The sequence below is a fragment of the Bacillus rossius genome, chromosome 5 (genome assembly GCF_032445375.1).
Source record: "Bacillus rossius redtenbacheri isolate Brsri chromosome 5, Brsri_v3, whole genome shotgun sequence".
NCBI classification, from domain to species: Eukaryota; Metazoa; Arthropoda; class Insecta; order Phasmatodea; family Bacillidae; genus Bacillus; species Bacillus rossius.
The window spans coordinates 24,333,604-24,354,788 of record NC_086333.1 but is presented as its reverse complement, the minus strand read 5'-3'; positions in this window follow the sequence as shown (position 1 = coordinate 24,354,788).

The following is a 21,185-nucleotide window of genomic DNA, read 5'->3' as shown; positions in this document are numbered from 1 at the left end:
CGGCCAGCTCCGAACCGAACCTGGCGCGTGTCACGGTCCTGTCTGCATTCATGACAATATTTTACCTTTAAAAGAGTAGAACTCCAGTAGATTGTGAAAAAGAGTTAGTTGATTTTGCATGTTTTTTTATTATACGACATAACTTATAGCTTGTTTGATTAGCTTCAAAGATACGATTTTTATAGTTAAAATAAATCCGCGCCTTTTCGCCTCTTTTATGTTTGAATATAAAAAATAAGAAAAAAACTGTATAATTAAATTTTTACGTTATTTATACTAATATTCTTACATACACCGTTGGTTTACAAGGGGATATCAATTATTAGGATAAAACGCCGTTAAAAGAAGAAACCCAGAAAACGTGAAGACAACAATTTGTATTTTTATATGTATGTTTAATATTCATTATAATTTAGATCTTGTAGATACGAAAATATTCATATTCTTCTTTAAACCAAACCTAACCCATTGACACTTCTTAGGTGCAGAATTTGCAAATAAGTTAAATAATAATTTATTAGTCTATTTTGTTACTATTAATTTACGTCTTTCTTAATTAGTTTTGGAGACAAATTTTTTTAATAAGCGAAGACTTCGGTTTACCTTCTTAAAAGCCGAATTTTAATAAACGTACAAAATAAGCAATACGTACCTCCTGTGCAATGATTTTTAAGTTGCCAATTGCTTACTCTAATTGAATTTGAAGTGTTTATATTTTTTTAATAACTCTAACTAACCATTTAATAAACTTAGGGTTTGAATTTTGTGAACTGGTAAAAATGGGTTTGGTAACTGTTGTATGTTTGTTATTGGTACCCCAAACAATTTATTATGTTTAATTTATTTCAGACAAAATAATTATTAATCTGAAAATCATACCAAGCCTTTTTCATTCCTTAGGGGATTTCATTTTACAAAATGGTAAAATTATGGGTGGTAGATTACGTATGTTTATTATAGGTCCCTTGTTTCTTTTTATGCTTTGGTTAGCTAAGAAGATATAATTAATTATCTTCAAACCTTACTTAACTCTTTTTCACCCCTTAGGGTTTTAATTTCATAAAATATTAAAATTGTGATTGGTAAGTTTCTTATGTTAATTATTAATACCATTATTAATTTAGTATTATTAATTATATTTGGAGATACAATTATTAAATTTGAAACCATATTTATCTTGTTAACCACTTAGGGTGTTTTGCAAAATATGAACACTGATTTGGAAAATTTTCGTTTGTTTATTATGAACACCCAAAATCATTTACTACCTTTAATTAAAATTATTAGTATTAAATTATACTTTCCCCCTTTTTTCCCCTTAGGGGTTGAATTTTGCAAAATATTAAAATTATTGTTAGTAGTTTATATATGTTTATTATTCGTAATTTCCAAAATATTATTACTCATCATTAAAAAATATTTACCAAATTTTCACTCCTTAGGTTTTTTTTTGCAAAATTTAATTTTTTGGTTGGATGGTTTTGTATGTTAATATTTGGTACCAAACATATTTTCTTTAGCTTGATTAGTTTGAGAGATATAATTAATTATCTTAAAACTATATTCATTCATTTTTCACCCCTTTATGGAGCAATTCTGTAATCATATAAGCCAAGTTTTTAAGTTAGCTGAAGACACTTATAATAAAAAAAGTTGATAAAAATCCGTCAAGTATTTTGCGATTGATGCTTGAACAAACAACAAAGATCCAAAAATTTTAAAAACTATATATTTAATTCTCAGTAATGTAAATAAGCATTTCCAATAGATTTTCTTCATTTCATTCAATGTAGAGACTTTATTCCTTGAACAGTATTATTATTAGTTTGGATAAATAACTATGCTAGGGAAAAATGGTTAGTTTCAAAAATATATAATTATTAAAAATAATTATTTCAGCGTAAAATTGAGCGAAAGACCTCTTTTTTAAAGCTGTCTGTATGCATTTATTTTTTATTATCATATTAACTTAAAATCAAAATTTTGTTACACTTTTACGGTTAACACAGTTTTTTGTACTTACTTCTAGTAAGTGATATAAAAGAGTATTTAAAAATGTAAGCGAAAACTCTTCAAATAGAAATTGAGTTAGCCAGTTTTGGAAACTGAACAGGGCATGTATAGGTTCTGATTTGCATTATAATCAAATATTAGGTCAAATATATTAATATATATATACGCTTTGCTATATGAACCGTAACATATAGAACTTAAAGCGCATTGAAGGCTTCATTGTTTGTTTGCCTGAATCCAATTGACCTTTGAAAATATGTTTTTCAACTGTTAAATGTCAGAGGAATTATGTTATAGAATACATTAACAAGTTAAGCACTGACTTAAGCACATTCTGGAAAATGCCCTATGTATCGTAAAAGTATGTACACAGACCAAAAAATGTTTTCGTGCCGTGATATAGACCCTGTTGACACCACTTAGTGGTTCACTGGGACTAAATACTTTTGTCCATATAGAAGACATGGCAGCTCATTGCATTGCCGTTGAAACTTCCGTTCTGAGCGGTTTTGTGCAGGTGTCAGAATGCATTTGCTGGTTTAGCCATTTTTGAAGACAAACAAGCACTATGTCGCTATACTTATAGCTTGTGTGCAAGATATATATGAAGCAAATTGTATTGATAACTTTCTACACTCTCTAAAATTCATTGAAACATGATCTGCTCTAAACCGTCTGTAGAATGTTTCTAAATCGAGGAGTGTTAAACACCGTGTATAACTTAGTATATTTACTAGTGCGATATGAGAAATGTTCTATTTTTCACTATATAAATGTCAAATTCACCGTAAATACATAAAAAATAATTTATAGCAGTGTAAGAAAACTAAATTAAACGTGCACATTTATTCACGTCTATTTAAAAACGTGATTTTAAAAGTTAAATAGTTCTGGAAAAAATTTGACTCCATGTTGAAAATACTCCTCCTCAGGAGCCATTTAAGATAAATATTAGGTATTAAATATCTTTTAATTAAAAAAGATTTTCATTGGCACGTAATAATTAAAAATTTTTAACTTTTTTTTTTATTTGTTATAAAAATGTTTTGGTAACCCTGTAAGTACCATAAGTTTGGTAAGGTACAGATGGTACTGAGTGTGAATTTTTGAGATTTATATTTGTGTAGCCTATTTATTTTTATTTTTAATTTTTTTAACCGTTTATTATTAATTTGGCCTACATGGGAACTTCTAAAAAAATTTTAAGACACTATACAAGGAAAAAAACTACCAATTTATTAGTTACCTACGAAGCCGCTAGTAGGCGGGAGTAGGAGGCGTGACGTAAGCAGGTAAGGAAGGCCGAGTGTATCGCTGTCGGCGGCCAGAGGCGAACGTGTATTCAGCACCCGGGTGGCCTGACCGGTGAAGGAAAGTTATGATACTACCGTGACGTGAATATGTGCGACGAAAGAAGACAAAGTGGACGTTTATATTAAAATAAGTTTGTGGCAAGAAGAAAGTTACGCCTTAGAAAAATGAGTTTTCACTCATTTTGGCCTAGCAATTACGAGCAAAAGAACTTTTGTGTCCCAGCTAAAAACCAGATTGAAAAATTTTAGCTCGGTTTGTCACGAGTCAACGAAAGCTGTTAAATTAATTAAGTAAACTTCAACAGGTTGAGCCCCGCGTGTGGCGCGTCTATGCCCGAACGGAGAAACTTCCCTGTTTGACTGTGCACGCCACGTGTTCAGCAAGTTACGTTAACGTCCACAAATTGTGACTTTTAAATCGCTGCAGCTAAATAAAACGTAAATACCGTTTCAGTTATATGGTAAACTTTTCGATTTATTACCCTCTCGCCACACGAAGTTAGCTTACACTGGATATGGGCAGCCGGCATAAAGACTAGACTGTAAACAAAAATTAAACGGTGTCGAACTTAACGCCTTCAATTTTTTATTTAATTGTGTTCCTTATGTTAGAGTGTTTTTTATATTTTAACTTTTGCGTTTCATTGCAAGCAAATTATTATATTGTTATTTTGTACATTTCAATGAGCTTGTAAAGTAATTGACCACTCCTGATATGGGCATAGGATCTTGTGTATAGGACAAAATTAGTATTTGATACTTTTGCTGGCTTTAAGCACCGTACTCAGTAGGAACCGTGACCTAAATAAATTTCATTATTATGAGAAAATATGTACTTCATTTTTTAAAAAAAATAATTAAAGCTATCTCAGACAATATATGAATTTTGGTTTTTGACCCCGAAAGCGAACGGCTAAAGCTACAGTTATTATTTTAACATAATAGTTAGTTTTATATTTAGTAGTCACTTTATTTTGACCTTTTTACAGTTAGTAAATATGGATTGTTAGGTAACTTACATACTTTTTATTAAGTTTATTTTAAATATAAAAAACAATTGTTTGTTAAACAGTCTGTATTTTATATTCACGCGATCGGCGGACAGAAACATGGCCTTACGTCAGTGACGTGCTATCAAGTTACATCAGAAAATCGACGAAGTAGGCTCTTAGAAATGGATACGAGACATTTTTAAGTTTTCATTTACCCCTGCCAAAGCGATGTGTGTTTCATGTGGAGTGCAATTTAATAACTGCTCCTAGGAGATGGAACATGTCGTCACGTCCTCGTCGGGAATGGTGTTTACAGTGAGCAGTGAGCTGCCGCAGGAGTAACTTGTAGGGAAGGGGGAAGGCGAGGGTGTGTTGCACGGTGTACAGGAGGAGAGAGAAGTGTGAGGTGCGCGCAGATCTCGTCAGACAGCGCGCGCTCCCAGCAGTTCCCCGGGAGATGAGGTTGTCTGGCGCCTCGCAGCCCTGACGGATGCCGGCGTCAAGGCAGGGTGATTCTACACTGCTGCCCCGCCCTGCAGATGTGCGCATACGGTGGGAGCGTGAACCACAATCTTATACAGGCTGTCTTTAAATAACGCTTATGTTATTACACATACATGTTCCGCTTGCCCGAACAAATTTTCATAATATGGCTCATATTTTACCACAGTAAGAAAAACATAAAATTTTTTTTAAAAAATTTGGCACTGACCTAGATGGCATATTTTAATACTCCTCCTCTTACAATCAATTCAGTTGTATGGACAGAATAATGAAAATAACTCTTCCCCTGATCACACTTCACGTTTTTTAAAATAAATTTTGAAAGAAATGTTGTGAAATAGAATACTGGTATTAAATTTCTTATCTTATAAATAAATTTATTATTAGTAATGGTTAGTTTTATTGAAACATTCAAAATTTGGGAACTCTCCTCTTTTCTCACAGAGATGTCTGTGTGAAAATTTACAACTACAGATTTATTTAACACAGCGATGACTTTTAACCAAAATAAAAAAAAGATGATTTTGTTTTGAGTACTTCAGGTATAAAATATAATAATTATAATACATTTACATAAATATAATTTCTGATTTATCTTTCAAATGTATTTCATTTAATAATAATCACCCCTGTTCCATCTTTAGAGGTAGGCTATAATTTGAGAAAACCATGAATAAGAGAAGTTTTTAACATGCATAACTAAATCCTATTTAATATATGAAATAAATCATTTTTATAAAATAGTTTTTTTTACTATAGTAAAATTATATCTACTTTTTGGTTTCCTTAAGGATAAAAATTCAGAATGTGATACAAATTAATTAGCTGTGTTTATAAATCATACTGAATACTTTACCTCCCACTTGATTAGTTTCAAACATTTTTTTAATTTTAAATAAAACAAAAAAATGTGTGCTTTTCACCCCATTTGCGTTTTAAAATTAAAAAAAAATCAAAACCTTCTGCGTATCTCATTATGTAGGTTATTCTTGCTCAGTTTTTTACCTCTTGCTTGATTTGCATGGTGATATGATTTATTGCTATAAAAATTAATAAATATCATTTTATTACCTTCATAGTTAAATTTAGATATATAAAACGGCTAAACATGCTTTATAAATATTTATGAACATTATTCGTCCTTAACGTCTTTGCACACGCTTGATTTCCTTCGGAAGTGTTATTTTTTATAAAATCCCACTAACCTCCACATTACCTTCCTTTCATTCCCTTTAACGTAAAAATTCAGAAAAAAAAGACATATAGGCCTACCATGCGTAACTATATATGCTCCTATTTCATTGTTAGTTTCTGACGTATTCTTTGGGATTCAAAGTACATTTTTCTTCTTAAAAACAAACCTACGTTCATTACACCCCTTGAGGATTAACTTGCAAAATAATAATAAAAAAATGTTTGGTTAAATGATGTTAATTTTTTTCACCCAATGGATTGCATCATGCTATGTTAATTTTGAAAATTTGATTTTTAGAATAAACCAAAAATAAAATAAAAAAAAATCACCTTAACGAATGAATTTCAAGATAAAATATGTAAATCTATACACATGTGATTCATTCTTTGTTTCTTACTCCTACTTCTAGTATATTCGGTGAGGGGAATGCAAACAATTTCAGTTAGGAATGTTTTATGTGTGTTCATAGAGCATGCCAACGGTAAGTGGATACGGTGATTATCGACACAGTTAAAACACCGGCACAGCACTCTCTTAAGAACCAACAGTAAACGAAAGCAACTCTCTATCTTACCAAGGGATTAACGGATTCAAGACCTTATTGCAAAATGTGAGGATATTAAAGGTAAGGTACGTCATGATCAAAGTCTGGGCCACTGTCTTAATGTCAGCAATGATGTGGGGTAGGACTCATTTCCCAGCCAGAGCACTTTCCTTGCCTGGGATTATCATGATGGCAACCATGGAAACCATGGTCATAAAGCGCATAGGGAAGTTAATAATTTAATAATGGAGTTTTACACTGCACAGCAACTCTAACATCAGTCCACATACCACTAGACACAGAGACATCGCTGAAAAATAAATTTTTATTTTAGAAACAAATTTTTCTAAACGTGTATGGACAATTTCACAAAACTATTTAATTAATTTCCTCAGTTTTCGAAATTTACACAACAAATGTACGAGACATACAGAAAATTAATGAGAAAAAAACAAAGTAAGAAAGTGGTTTTAATAAATCCTATCGCATATTCAAGACCAAAACAAAAATTTTTTTTTTTGAAAATGCTTTTGATTGAAATGTCCATAACGACCGTAAGTGAACCAATTATACTCCAGCTACATTCCAATGTGAGCGTTGCTTCTTGATGTATATTGCTATTTGAGACCCTGGTAGTATTTTTTGGCAGAGATTACAAAATAAATAACATTAATTTTTATTACTTAAAAGATTAGGTGATGAACAAATAGTTTCCATGTAAAGAAAATAAAACCTGTATGGAATATTTGTTACTTTTTCAAACAAATTTATTACGCGTAACTTAAAACATATAAAATATTCGAAAAAAGCAGTAGCAGTACAAAATACGTAAGGATTTAATGTTGAGTAATGAACATTCTGTTTAACGTCAATTAATGTGTTGGTTTTGAGATGTGTGAGATGTTATTAATAATATTAACCCACCTCATTTGAACAGAATGAAGGTAAACTAAAAATCTTATGATTTGATGTTATTATTGCTCACAGAGCCCAATAATACCCAACATATAAATTAAAATAGCTGCCTAGATTCAGGTGTGCTTTCCTCCTCGAGACACAAAGAATGATAAGTTATCATAAGAATTGGTAGCACCGTAGTCCCTTGTTAGACTGTGTAATTAAAGAACATTTTAATATTCTAGACCCTTAAATATATAAATTACATTTATATTATGTTTCGCCTTGAAATGCTAATGTTTAATTTACTAAAATAAACTTAAACAATTGTCTTATACCATCCTTTGTTATAAAAGAAAAATAATTATATTAATTAAACATTGTCATAACATTTATTTGTAGAGTGTATAATCTACTGATATAATTTTTCAGGATTTGTAATTTTAGAGTTAAAAAGTCTCGTGTATGAAAATGGTCGAGCATATCTAAATTTATGTAATACTCAAAATTATAAAGTGTGCTTTAAAAATATTTTTTTTCATACAAAATGTTTTTATTAATTCTTATGAATATTAGATTGTAACTGTTTGGTAAATCAACTTTGAAAATGAATTTGTAGATACCTCTCTTATATATATGTTTTTGTAATTGGTCTGACATAGTTTTTTTCGTAACATGCCAAACCATCTCCTCCCTTACACACAACCCACCCATGGCGTAGCAAAATATCAACAAATTCCTATTTTCTTAAACGGATATATTGAAATTAGCACGATGTTTGCAGGTGACTGACATCTCTGATTCATAGCTTTTTCTTTAGCAAAACCATGCATGGATACTTAACAAGAAGAAAAAAAATTTGTAATGTTTTTATTTCATTTGGTGCAGATTAACAAATTCGAACAATAAACATTTTTGGGCACTATGTATATATGTTTAACAAAAAATAATTTTACCCTTTCAAGCTATTCAAAATGTTCATGTAAAAATAAACAATAAATCCAACTAATGGAATATTTTAAGATTATTTTTCAATATAATATTTTGTATTTGATTTTTTTTCCATTAATAGGCTATCAAAGAAATTAGAAACTTTTATTTCTTCTTAAAATATAACAGCATTTTAGCATAATGCATTAAAAAAACTGAATAACTAAAAAATTATATTGTTATCGCAATTATATTTACAAACCAAACAAATTTTTTTTAACAATATTTTAAATTTTATAATTTAAACTTGTATTGAGTTTGTAATTACTTCTGGAGAATATCATTTAATAAAATAAAATAATGTTATCAAAAATTAAACTCACCTCCTCCAAAAATTTAATTCTAAAAAGACTTGTTAGTAAGAGTAGTTCAGATTCTTAAAACTTTGCTGTAAGTTAACTTTTTTTTTAAATTTTGACTTTTTTGCAAAATTTAAAATAAATATTTTTATTATTATTTGTTTATTTATTCACCCTCGTACAGTTCAACCATCGTGGAGTTTTCAACAAATAGACCAATTTTTATCGTAATAATTGATCTTATAATTAATTTATATAAACAACTATCTGAAGCAACCAGCGTTGCCCGGGCTGAACACAAGGGGATTATTTTTTGTAATCGGATGTAGACAGTAGTTTTCTTCATTATTTGTACTTCAAGTGTGCAAAATATAATAAAGAATTGCTCAAGATCTAATTCAAGGGATAACAAAAGATATGACGATAGAAGAGGATAATTAGGTGAAGCGGGAAGAAAGTAGTATTTTAAGATCTTATGTATTCAATTAGGTCTAACCTTTTGGTAAATCAGTCGAAGAAAGTATTGTTCTTGTCGGGTTTAACGTGAAGTATGCAAAATTTCATCTAGGAGAGTAATAATAATGCTTTAAGAGGTAAAAAAGGGATTTTTTTTCATATTCTAAAGTTTTCAGTCAACTTTTTTTCTGAAATTGATCGTTGACAGTAAATTCCTTTTTTTTTGTACGTGAACTGTTTGAATTTCACCGAGGAGAGACATACAAATACTTTAAGGGGTATTAAAGTGGAATGGTGATAGTTATTTATAAACTTCATGTAGCCAGGAAGAAGTATAGTTTTAACGGTAATATTATTTTACTTTTAACACCAAGTGTGAACAATTCTCAAGGAGTGAAAAATTCACCTTAAAGGGTTCGGAAAGAGGTTGGGGTAGTTGTTTGAAGTATCATATATTCAATAATCATTAAGAAAATCAGGTGCAGACAGTAATTTTCTTCCTGTATTGAACGTCAAGTGTGCAATTTATCTCTGCAATTTATCTCCAAGTTTTACCAGTACTATAATTTAAGTGGAGGGCATGGAAGACATGGGTGGTACTTAAAAATCTACTCTAGATAGTTTGATGGAGATAAATATTAATTAAATGCATACAGTTTATTTACTCTGAACTTGAACGTCAGGTTTGCAAAACTTCATCAAGAAGTATCGTAAGGTTATTAAGGGGAAGTAGGGTATGTTTTTCAAAATCTCATGTAGGCAGGGGGATGGGAGAAATTTTAATTTTATTTAATTGGCCATATAAAGTTGTCTTCTTCTTAATTTTAACGCCAAGTGTACTTAATTTTATAAATGGTTTAGAGGATTGCGAAAGGGGGACCGGGGGAGTGTGCGTTCTGAAACTTTATGTGGACAGGAAGATGGGTTTAGCTATTTTGAAATTCGGTAAATTTTCGGTTTTTTTTTCATTATAAATTATGCTAAATTTATTATATATAATTCATTAAGGGAAGAAAAAATGGGGATAACGTGGTTTTTCAAAATTCCAATGTTAGCAATGACTTTGTTCATTTTCTAAATTATATATAGAACAGTAATTTTGTTCGTATTTTAATTGCTATTTGTGAAAATTTTCATCAATAAGTACCAAATTTCTGCCTGAAAGGGGCACACAACACAAAATACAAGTTGTGGTGTAAGGAAAGATGAAGGTCTACAATGAACTATGCAGGTATCGATTTTTATTTGCCGTGTGCCGTTTCCGAGAAACACGGCTGGAAGCAAGCAGCTGTGACGTCATCTCGCTCACCCGGTCGCGTGGAGTGGCCGCTGCCTGTCTTGTGTCTTCCGATACGTGTGCGTACTAATACATCGCGCGTGTTCCTCAGTTCCTCACGAACAGTGCGAGGTCTCGTAACGGATACGTTCACAAGTGGAGTGCTATGTTACAGATAAGTGCAAGATTATTGTATTGTCATGAGTGCAAACAGTAGATAGTTATTTTTAGGACAATGCCAAGTTGTAGTGCATTCGGATGTAGTAATTCTTCTCGGAACTCAGGAAATAGAGGTAAAGGTATATTTTTCCATGTGTTTCCGGACCGTTCTAAATTTCCTAAAATGTTTTCGAAATGGGTATCATTTTGTAAACGAAAAAAATTTACGCCCGGACGTGGTGCATGTTTATGTTCCCAACATTTTCTAGACACAGATTTCGATGAAACCCAGTTAATGAAATTGAAATTAATGCACGACGAAAAATTGATTGGTCCTAATTTAAAGTCCGGCGCGATACCTTCAGTGAGGAAATTAAACTTGCTGAATAGTGAAAGAGTAGAAGCAGAATCCCTATGTACTAGTACAAGTAATACGCGTGCAGTGCGATACGAATCAAAAAAGCGGAAAATGTTAGTACAGGAAATGCTGTCATCGGAGAATCGACCTCAAACTATACGCGAAGCTACGATAACCTCTGGAACAGAACTTCCTGACGTTTCTCACAACAATAAAAATAACGTAGAAATACAGTGTGAATTATGGTCTGAGTGTTTTAGGCAATATTCTGCTGTGTTTGGTGGCACTCAGCATGACATGACTGTAACAAATAAATGTGATTTGGATGAAAGTTTTTTCGAACCAGATGAATCGGAAGCAGAATCTGAGAGTGTGAACGGTGACACAGACGAAGGGGAAATGTACAAGCCATTCTGTTCTCGAGCAGAAAAAAAGCTACAAAAATATTTCATTGTTGCATGGACGTGTTTACTGGTCTTTTTTAAAACGTGTAGTGACTGTAGGAATGAAATACGAAACATATCTTATTACTGCAAGGGTGCTATGGTTTGTATAAAAACTGTGTGCGCTTGTGGAAAGATATTTTCATAGCATTCTCAACCTGTTATTGGTAAAAGACCAGAGGGGAATGTGGAAATTGCTTTATCGCTTTATTTGTCAAGAATTTTATTCAAATCTTTTAAATCTTGTTGTAGTTGTATGGGTATTGCCATGTTTTCAAGAATAACATATGATAAGATTATCAACGAAATAATAAATCCGATTTTAAACTCCGTGTGGAAAAACGAGAGACACAAACATCCAAGAATTAAAAAAGAATGAAAATGTTTGGCTAGCAGGCGACGGACAGTATGACTCTCCAGGGTTTTGCGCAAAATATGTAGTATACTCTCTAATGAATTTGCATAAAGGAGTTATCGTAGATTTTCAGCTTTTGCAAAAAGGTATTATGAAGGGGGATCTAGAAAAAAATGTTTGTGAAAAATTAATGTCAAAAGTAATTGAGGAGGAAAAATGCAAAATAAAACTGTTTTTGAGTGACAGTCATGTTGGATTTCGCCATTACATGAGAACACAACATCCTACCATCGAACATGAATTTGATGTATGGCACATGTCAAAAACATTAATGAAAAGAATAAAAAAAATTGAACATCAGTACCCCGAAATTCATGCTTGGAAAGCAAGTATAAACAATCATCTCTGGTGGACGGCTCAGTCATGTGGCGGAGACAGCGAAAGCTTGATTGAAAATTTTGTCTCTCTTCTATACCATATAAAAAATCAGCACGAATGGTACAAAGGAGGTGTAAAAAAATGTTGTGAACATGAACTTATCAGTGAGAATGGAAACTCAAAGAAACTGTGGCTTAGCGGTTCATCTGAAGGTTATTATGCTCTAAATAAAATTGTATTAGATAAATTATTCTTGAAGGACCTAAAGCATGTAAAACATTATGTACACACTGGTAATTTGGAAAGTTACCATAAAGTTAATTTGAAATATGCACCAAAAAGAGTTCACTTCTCTTTCTGCGGTTTATATCGGCGGGCAATTTTAGCTATATTGGACTACAACTGGAACGCAAATAAACAGAAAGTGGGATGTAGAAGCCAGTATTCAAAGGCATCTGGTGACTGGGTTCTAAAAAATAAGTATGCACTGTCCACTGACGGGTGGAAAGAAGAAATAATGAAGCAAATATTAGGACGTTTGAGAGATTTGAACCTACCAGAAGAGGAGCCTGGAGATGCAGTAGAGCTATCGGTGCCGGAAAACATCGCTCCAGTACCTCGTCCTTCTATTGACGCCTTGAAGAATAAACGTTTCTCCCGCTTTCATCATGCTTATCAGTAAACAGGTACGTTTTATTGGAATCGCTAATATACTAATTTAATTTACACCTTATGTATTTGTATAAAATAATCAAACAATGTAACATTCAACAGAATATAACAGGCCTATTACATAAAATATATTTATGATTTGCTATATATAAAGAATGGCGAATTCTGAAAAATTATTTTATGACTGATAAAAGGTAGCCCTAATTAGGCCATCTGTCACTGTTATGTTTAAAACCTGTGTATATTCCATTACGTTCAGGAAAAGTTAATCTAATTCTGTTAACAACACACGCAGGAAATACCACTCTGTTGTGGTGTCCTAGAGCTGCCCATGAGTTTATCCACGAGGTGAATTGTTTGTATGAAGTATATCTCCACGTTCTATTTGTAGGATTTTCTGCTGTTAATTGTCGCTTTTTTACGCGACTTTTTGTTTTTATGCTTAAATTATGGCGAGTCATGGTTAACACTTCCCTATCTAGTACTAAATTATTAAATTAAGGGTTTTCTGTTACACAGTGATACACTGTGGTTTTAACATTTCTCACGTTTTCTATTTCACAACAACACACACTCTCTTTATCTGTGTTAATTACAACACATTTACCACACGAGCACCATGAATGATTGTGTGCCCTACCCAAGGTATTTACTTCATTGTTGTTGCTTTCATCTTGACACTCGAGATCAGGCCAGTCTTCTCGCTGTGGCTCAAACTGAAATGGTTGAAGATTCTTTTCATTCATAGTAAGTAAAAACGACACACACTAAAAACTTTACACGGGGTGTAAATGCATACATGTAACACACTAATATAGTAACAAAAGAACAGGAAGGTGAACGCGCGCGTGACTGCATGCCACTGTCCTATAGTCCCCGAGCTCGGGCAGCCGGCTATGAGCGAGATGACGTCACAGCGCGCTTCATATTTATCTTCCTCACGGCATAGCTCTGGTTTGCCGCAACGTATTCACGCCGGGTTTGTTGCATTCGTTTTGTAACTTTTTCCGCTTTCTTTTACAACAAAAACCTGAAAATCGAGATTTGTGTTGTGTGCCCCTTTAAGGTTTTTCGGCATTTACATTTTTCCAAAATTAGTCGAAGACAGTAAATACGCCCTTAATTTAAAAGCAAAGTTCGCTAAATTTCATCTTAAAGTACAAAAATCCAGTTTTAGAGGTTAGGAAAGGGGGATTGGTGTGTTTTTCATTTCATGTAGACATTTCCCAACCTCTTTTAATAAATAAATTATAGAAGGTTATTTTTCCCTTATATTAGATGCATAAAAAATACTATCAAGTAAATTCTATTTCTGTTTTAGAGGGTAGGTACGGGGTATGGAGGTAGTTTTTCGAAATCTCATGTAGAGACAGTGCTCTTTTTCCTGTTTCGAAGGTCAAGTGTGTAAAGTTTCAACTCAATCGGGTGAAAGATGCACGGACGCATAGAAGACGAACTAAATAGAATATGAACACACAATCATTAATTTATATACACTATATTTTCCTTTATATACAGTATTTTTCTTTATGATATAGTCTAAAAAGACGCGAAGTCTTTATAAACACGTGTTTACTAAATTTTCAAGTTATACATTAGAATCCGTTTATTATGACTTAGACTGTATTGAGAAACCGTCTATTATGACGTAATAAACCGTCTATTATGACGTAATAACACAACGAAATTTGGTTTTCATATAAAATTCTTTATAAATAAGTCGGATATAATGATTTTGCTTACAGGAAAATGTCGCTTATTGTGACCCATTTTCAATAAATTATATCCGCTTATAATTACCGACATGATTCTTTACACCTTCGGCAAAGTTCGTTAGTTCCCGATGACGTGGCGTGTGGCTCGTTTTTGTTTTGAACCTCAGTGAGTAATTGACACTTGAAGATCACGCATTGTTGTTTGTGATATCCTGTGGAAAAATGTCATCTCAACGCTGTAAAGCATTTACGATAGAGGAGAAAGGTGCAATTAAATGCAGATTAGAAAATGGAGAATCAAACTCTTCTCTCGCAAAGGAATTTGGCGTGGGTCATTCGACAATCTCAATGATTTTCAAAAACAAGAACGGGATTAAGCAATCGTTCAATTCAAATGTTTTGAAACCGAAGAGGCTTCGAAAATCACGACAAAAAATTGTTGATCAAGCATTAATTAAGTGGTTTAAAATCACGAGAAACAACTGAATACCTGTCTGCGGCCTATGCTACAGGAAAAGGCACTTATTTGTGCCACGCGTTTTGGTATTCTCGACTTCAATTATTGTTCTGCAAGCTGGCTCAGTCGTTTTAAAGTTCGACATAACATTGTGGCGGGAAAAATTGTCGGCGAATCTTTGTCTGTTGATCAAAATTCAACATCAAACTGGTTGACGTGTGTGTGGCCGAATCTATGAAGACAATGTTATGATGATGAAATATTTAATGCTGATGAAACTGGACTGTTTAAAAAATTAATGCCAGACAAAACTTTAAAATTTAAAGGTGAGAATTGTAGTGGAGGCAAGTTATCAAAGACAGAATAACTGTCATGGTAGCAGTAAATATGAGTGGCATAGAGAAAAATAAATTGCTCGTTATTGGAAAGTCACAAAAACCAAGATGTTTTAGCAGTGTCAAATCGTTACCTGTCGATTATGCTAACAGTCGTAGGGCTTGTATGACTTCAGAGCTTTTTGAAAAATGGCTTCGAAATTGGGATCGTGATTTGGTGAAGAAGAAAAAGATTTTATTGCTGGTTGATAATTGCCGGCGCATCTAAAAGTTACTGATTTAAAGTCTATAGCACTTGCTTTCCTTCCGCCGGATACAACATCAGTACTACAGCCAATGGATCAGGGAATAATACTATCACTACAAACTAATTTTAGAAAAACCTTGTGATCAAAATGATTAATTGTCTTTATGCTAATGAAAACAACTGTTCTACGAAAATAACGGTACTAGATGCAATTCTGATGGTTAATGATGCCTGGAATAAAATGTCACAAAGTACCATTCACAACTGTTTTAAACATGCTGGATTCATTGGAAACCACGACAGTTTGCCTGTTCAAACAGAAAAACATGAATTTTATGAAGAAGATGACGTCCCTTTATTTTTGTGGTCACGAAACCTAAATTCAGATTGTTTAGCAGCACCGGAAATGTGGGAAGATTATGTTGACGTCGATAGTGCTCTTCTCACATCCAAAGAACCCACCGATGAAAATATCGTACAGAACATTAATGCTAGGGAACACCTCGAAAGTGATGGGGAAAGGGAAGAGGAAGTCGAGGAAGCAACATAACCTGCCGCACAAGAGGCATTAAAGGCTGCAGAATTATTATTTTAACGATTTGTTAATAGCAATATTGAAAATGATAGTAATTTGACCATGGCGATGTCTTCTATACACAATAGTATTAGATATTGTTATTACAATAAAATGTTAAACAAAAGCAGACAAAAATTACAGGTTACCTACTTAATTTAAAAATGAAAAATATTTACATATATGTATCATGTTTGTACACGTGTTTATATGCTAAGTTTCTCTATTAAAATACGTAAGTATTCACCTAAAAAAGTTTTTTTTTCACAAAACTCTTTTTATGACGTCCGCTTATTATGACGTGTTTGTCAATTCTCTTCGATGTCTTTATAAACGGATTCCACTGTATCTATGTATATATAATGTAGTTTGGGTTTTTATAATTTTTTGTAAATATTGCAGGATATTTTCATTCTTTTTTAATCCCATTTATGAGGTGGAAATGTTTTGTACTATTTAAGTGACATACAACATTTTACATTTCATTTCATTCAAATCATTTCTTTCAACATAAAGGTAACTAAAAACACTCTCTATTATTGATCAAGCTGATATTTAAAATTGAAACTGCGTATAAGGTTTATGGAGATCCATTACTAGGTATTGAATATCGTGTTTAGTATGTGTTGTATCTTTAAAAGGCTATAAAAATGGTTTTCACGCTTTTGTATTAGTTTTATGAAAACAATAGTCTGTACCTATTGATCAAATGTAATTACTTTTAGTATTTATAACTTCACTTTAAAAATATAAGGCAATATTTTACCATGGCATAGAGTTATTAAAAACATACAGATAAATTGTAAAACAATGTTCAAAAAGTATTTAATTTCACGTTTGCAATTTTTGATGAGGTAATATTTTAGCTCTCGATATAAAGATTTGGTAGGAGTTATTTCGTGAAAATGGAACAGAATTTTATGAACTGAAATGTGACACAAATATGGCGGACCCACGTGTAGCAACATAAATACGTACATGGTCACTTTCATAAATATTATGGTACATACCAATAGTATTGGTGTGCCAAATAAAACGTTATGATAGTGAAACATCCCTGGAATATATTAGGTAAACTAAAATAGTCATATTAAATGGTAATTCCAATATTCAAAATCCTAAAAAAAAAAAAAACTGGGGTTACACTGACAATAATACACAATCGCCCAACCAACTCTCAATAGATCTGATGGCACATTGGTATTACGCCGGCTTGTTTACCTCTAGGACTGTGGTTAAAATCTTGTCACTGGAAGTTCTATTAAAAGGAATTTTAAAGTGTCACATAAATTCTGTTTTAATTTATTTATTGGAATGCAACATTTACTTTGAAAATACTTAAAAATTTCGTTGCGTTCGTAATGATTCAGAGAACCAACAAAATGTTAAATATCCTTGACGCTATGTTCGTCCCTACAAAATATTTCCTGGCTAATAAATTAAAGGTATATTTAAATTTGATTATTAATTTTTTATAACTTCCAGTTTACAAAATGTATTCCAAGATAGATTCGCTACCATTAATTTTACTTCGGCACACACATACGCTTAGTACATATCCCGTTGTTTGCGAAACATACGCGGATGCATGTTGCCGCACGTGGGTCCGCCATTTGACGACTTTGGCTGGTAGCTTTAGCAGTTTCTTCTCTCATTCGCATTGGACTTTCAACCTTTCAAATTTTCGTAGTGCAATGCGCGCTTATTTAATTGCATTTATGGTGCAATGATGCATGTACATTATCACCCTCATTGCGCCTAACGAAATATAACCTCAAAAACGCAGGCAATAATAATTTACGATTAGGAGGAAATGTAACATTTTTAGCGTTAAGGCATTTACATGCGACCGTTCGTTACTCCTGTTGTTCGGTATGTCATGAGGAATCAAAATAACAATCGTGTTAAACAGAACTGTAGTGAATTTTTAAAAGGGGAAAATGTTTTACCGTTTATCCTTAAAATAAATATATTTTTTTTATATTAATTAAGCTCGGCGTTAATTTTATTTATTCTACGTTAGTTCTGCTGTTCTTCTCGAGCCGCCCAGGTCGCTGCCGACACAAGGCAGGCGGGCGGAGCGACTCGCACTGGCTGTGATGTGGCATTCGGCGACGCACATGTTGACAGCAGGTCAGCATAAGAAACTGATCTCAGCCACTGAGCCACTGGCCAAAACTGAAAGACTTGCTCGCATTTTTTAAATTTAAAATTTTAAATGATGGGTTTTTATCTGTGTGGAGCACGTATTAAAACATCTCTTTAAAATTATTACATTTATTATTAATAATACTTAATTAAATCATTTTTCTGAGTTAAATGTTGTTTGGTAACACCCTGTTACATGCAACACTAATAACTTCAATTAACAATATATAATATTTAAAACAAAAGTGTTAAAATAAAAACAAAGTACTATAAAAAAGTTTGGTTTTCCCAACGAGTCTTGATGGGTACTGGGTGACCATATTTATTAACACGTAACAATCATGTGATAAGGATTGCTAGTTCAATCGGAATTATCTAAAATTAAACACATTTATAAATAACAAAAACGGAGGCCACGATGTTTCGAGCACAGTCGAAACTGAATGACTCGTTGCATTAAGTCCTTATGTTAAACAATGCGATAAAAAACGTACCAATATCTAATAATTTATTTAATTGTAGGAGTGGTTTCATTAAACACCTATACAAGAAAACTACTCATAAAATGTTTCAGACCCAATATACATGTGTTATCTATTGTGTAAGAAAGCAAATTCTGAATGAGATACGTCGAAGAAAATTGCCTGACATAAATGTATTCGGTTCTATATTTTTGAGTTTATAGTGGTAAGATAAATACAAATAATAATTTATTTTTAAATAATCAATGGCAAATAATTTTTAAATAAGCAGCGTCCAACTTGGCAGAACTAAAGGTGAAACTTGTTCAAGCAAAAAAAAATATATATATATTTAACCCTCTTTAATCTGAAGAATATAAATAAGCGGACAGTTTTCGTAGTTGATAAGACTTTAATTAGTGATAAAAGAATTAAATTTATTGTTTCTCTGGTGAAAAAATGGCTCAACTGTTCCTTTCTAAAAGTTTAAAAAATATTTTAACTCTTTGGCCTATTTAATACCAAATTTTAAAATAAGTAGATGTTAATTATGCGCAATGAATGAGCGTTAATACACATAGCGTATGTTGTTAAGTGAGTGTGTTTGGGAGGGGGAGTTTGTGTAATAAGTAAGCCTAAATTTAATAAAATAATTGTCAACCTACTGGAGAAGTAGTCTTACCGCTATAAATCAAGCCTTTGCAAAAACGCGTCAAAAAGGTGTGGGATAACTGACTTGCTTTCGTACCGAATTCCCTTTTTTGGCAACAACCTTCAAGAACTTACTTCTATATAAGAAAAAGTCTCCCATTTTGCAAGACAGCAAAATTTATAATATTTGTTTTGGACATGGATGTTTTAGTGAAAGATTCCTGGTTAGTTTTCACGTCAGTGCTATGGTTGTCTCAAGTTGAACGAGCATGTGCAGTGCAGCGGTGAAGCACTCACCCGGTGTGGACGCGGAGACTGCGGGCGCGACACGTGCGCCTCCCACGTGCGGTTGGGCGCTACTGAGCCGCCCACGCGCCCTCCCACTGCTTCGCCGCCTCGCCGCCAGGCGGCAGCATGGCGCTGCTGCGCACCCGCACGAGTCGCGCTCGGCTCGCAGTCAGGGTCTCCACATTTAGTACTTTCGTACTAGATCTAGTACTTTTATAACTTTTTAATGGTTTAGTATAGATCTAGTACATTTTTCTTTAATATAACAATATTATTGTAACTCCAATATTTTTTATTATTAAGCGTAATTATTTTTAAAAAACTATGGAATGTATGTGTGTGTGGTGTGATATTTAATTTCGAGCATTGCAATGTCATAATAACTTCCTAAATTATAAAAAAAAACATAACAAATTATAATTTAGTACTTTTTTTCTAATCTAGTACTTTTTTCTCGCCTAAGTTGGTACGAAATATTTTTTTCCTTGTGGACACCCTGCTCGCAGTACCTGCAGGCTAGCACGAGGCTCGTGTCAGAGTACCGCGGCACACGTTATCCGAGTTCGAAGCGGTTCCAGGTGTTAATGAAGGCCTTGCTAGAATTATTCAAAATAGACTAAATTTATTTCTACAAAAGTTGTCATTTATGCCATTTAAAATTATTCTACTTCACCAATCTCCTAAATATTGTCAAACATTTTACCGTTTAAAGTAGGTGAAAGTATATTTTCTGAGAAAATGTCTGTGCGCTGCAGTAGTTGTTACAACCGTATAATAAAATTGTGTCTAAATGTTTTAGGCAAAAGGTAACTCTTATTTAATTTAAGAGTTTATTTTAAGATCTCATTGAGAATTAAAGCCGCAGTGACTCCGATTCCGATTCCCGGATAAAGCATGAGTGCAAGTATGTATCATATAAATTCATTAGTTATTTTCATAAATTACCGAAAGTGCCTAATTATTAATAGAATTGTTAGATTTTTTGACTAATAATTACTGATTTTTAATATAGCGGCCGAGATTACAAACAATATGTGGAACTTTATGATAGCTGCCGATCTGGTAATTGGATTTAGTGAGCTTTATTGGGTATCTAATGAAGCAATATAATGATCGACACTAGTGTACTCTAGCAGATGAAATGACAGTCGAAGGTGGTGGCCAATCAGGCTGCCGTGACGTTAGAATAATGGGAGTAATATATGCTTTGGGGGTCAGTCACCTGGAGAATATTATTAGGGGATCGAACCAAGTATTTTTTAATCCCTGATGAAGGTGCTTATAAATTTAAGTGTTATTAAAATTTTACTTTTTGTTTGGATATATTTTTTTATTAATTAAATTACATTGCACTTGGTGGGATTGAACTGGGGACTGGAAACGTGATGATGTTGAAAGTAAAGTTTTAAAATATTTTAATTAATGTTCGTAAATTTAATTTAAAATCTAATTTTTGAGTTTTCAC